The sequence below is a fragment of the Hibiscus syriacus genome, unplaced genomic scaffold, assembly GCF_006381635.1.
Source record: "Hibiscus syriacus cultivar Baekdansim isolate YM2019G1 unplaced genomic scaffold, ASM638163v2 tig00110383_pilon, whole genome shotgun sequence".
NCBI classification, from domain to species: Eukaryota; Viridiplantae; Streptophyta; class Magnoliopsida; order Malvales; family Malvaceae; genus Hibiscus; species Hibiscus syriacus.
In genome coordinates, this window is record NW_024062714.1 from 1,283,437 (window position 1) to 1,286,009 (window position 2,573).

At 39.9% G+C, this 2,573-nt stretch overlaps 1 pseudogene; it reads right to left on the reverse strand.

The window, feature by feature from the left end:
- Positions 1–813: 813 nt before the first annotated feature.
- Positions 814–1,556, reverse strand: LOC120121912 (annotated as a pseudogene).
- Positions 1,557–2,573: the final 1,017 nt, after the last annotated feature.

Consider the following 2,573-nt stretch of genomic DNA (forward strand, 5'->3'; position numbering starts at 1 on the left):
ATGAACCGTGATCCCCTACGATGGTGTGATGTTTGAGATGACCTCATAAATGATAACAATAGTAAGGAATCACGTGAAAACAAGCCTGAATTTGATGATCCCATTCCCAAATAACTCATTGTATTTGTGACTCCCAATCTGGCTTTCATTATTCGGTTTGGGATATAAGGACGCATTGCAAATTGAGGACGAATACTCCACTGAGCACTGAATGTTCTTCCACATGGTATAATGGCCATCCAATATGAGGATAGAGAACCTGAACTCAAACTTTATGTTGAATGACCTTTAGCAGGCTTGTTTGGCTCCTAAGCGATTTGCTCTCACTGATGTTTCCAGAGTATATATGTAGAATCGGTCAATTTCACAACATCAAGCTTTGGAATGTGTTGAACAACCATAGAAAGAGTGCTTGAGGTGACATTTTGAGTGAAACTATGTTGAGTATCATTAGTCATTTTGAATGAACTGAGCTAGGCAAATCAACAAACAGATGGAGGACACTAGCTTTAAGAAACAAAATCCATAAGAAACACGCGTAGATCTAAACCACAATGAACACCAAACTTACTAAAAAATCCAGAATCACACAAACAGTCACGATCTTCGCAAAATGCCTTAAATCATTGATAAAACAAGATAAAGAGACTCGATTTAAAAGACCTAGGGATATTAAGAGATGATCGCTAGTTTGCTCTTTCTCCAATGAGTCACGGCGAGTTAAACATTCTTGCAATAAAAAACAGGCATACCTTAATCGAAACACATTAGAAATCACGAAGAAGCAGTAATCACCAAAGCAAAAGCGAACAGGATCTCGCTCCCCTGCTAGAACCAAGAGCTGCTGCCAATCCCTCTTTTCTTCTTCTGGATCTTCTTCAAGTAGAATTCTAACTCTTTGCCTTCCAAGATATACCCATCATAATAGCCGCACTGACCAGGCCTTGAAGAGATACAAGCCAACAAACGACCACTTGCAAATTGATCCTCGATATGTGGGTCAAGCTTGCGATCCTGCAGATGTTTTTCCAGCTTCCTCATAACATGGTTGCTCTTCTTCGTTTCTTCAGTGTCGGTTTCACCTTCCTCTCATTCTTTCTTCCCCGCTATTGTTTTCTTCTCGCGACCGATTTCGACACCATAGTGTTGGAGATACCACTGCTTGAATGGGGCAACATCAACTTAAACAATAGCACTCTTGACCAGAGTTTGGGTACGAAGCAGCTCATTGTTGGATGCATTATAAACCACATCCAAAACTCTAGTCTTACGAGTCACGGACTCACTTCCCAATGAGTGGTTCCCAGTGTCGAGTCTCAGAGCACGTCATTTCACATTTTCTCCACGAACCCTAATCCTCCTGAATTCTCCTCCCTCTCGACAGCTTTGTGTTTGCTCAATATATAGGGGAAGGGAAGCGGTATGTAATGGCCAGAGAGAATAAAATTTTTGGGAATCGTGGTTCCCAACTACAAGTAAAATTATACTACAAACTAGGAACCATCTCCATTTTCCCCGAGCATTCCGAGACCCATTAACCTGCAGCACTTCACCATTCATCGTGGGTCCCTCATGCGTGGCAAAAATTTTGGGACATGCATGGCATGAAAAAAATCACGTTGTGCAAAGGGAACGTGGTTTGGGCAGGAGCATTTGTGGTAAAGTTGACTTCTTTGGTCAAAGGGGCATTGTTGTAGTTGAGTTCTACCACCGAAACGTGGTTCTTTGAATTATGCATTAAAAGTTCTTAAGTTTTTGCCTAGGTGGTTGATCTTCGGTCTTGAGTGCCCTGGATTTGATGGCTCATTCCTGATATGTTGTTGTACCATCTACGCACAAACTCGGGTTGCCACACATTCAAATATATCGAAGCCTGTAAAATAATTGTAATATATAAAATAATAATAATATAATGATTTTGTAGACCTGAACAACCCCTTTTTGCACATTTTTATATTAACAAGAATATGACAAAGATGAAAAAACAACAAGATTTTGTCTGGTTCTCTTTGATTTGAGACTTGTTAGTGTTTTTTATGACACTAAGTCGATCCATTGGACACAATATCATTCTTCGTGAAGTAGAAATTGTGGGTGACTCCTTCGTTGTGAAGTTGAGTTGAACTGTAAAATCCTAAGCAGGATATCCTTCGTCGTGAAGTTGAAACCGAATTCAAACTATTGGGAAGTACTCCTGGATTATCTTCTAGCCCAATATACTTTGTTGTGAAGCTAAAATTTGACCTGAATGAAACAATTTTTTCATTGCTGTGTCACAGATGACTCATTCGTAGTGAAGTTTGATAAATTTTTTGGGTACGATATCTTTCGTTGTGAAGTCGAAATCGTAGGTGAATCAGAAAATGGCTCTTTACTGCCAATCTTGGTCGACCTTGGTTTTCTTCTTGATATAAAGACCTGAGTGTGAAAATTTGACCGGAAAGTAGGTCATTGTTGTTACCTTACGGTAAGTACGTCATCGAGTTGAATGGAATCAGACTCGAAAGTCTTCATTGACATATAGTCCTTCTTGCCTTGAGCTATGTTGTACTAAGCTGAGAGATTGCTCCATA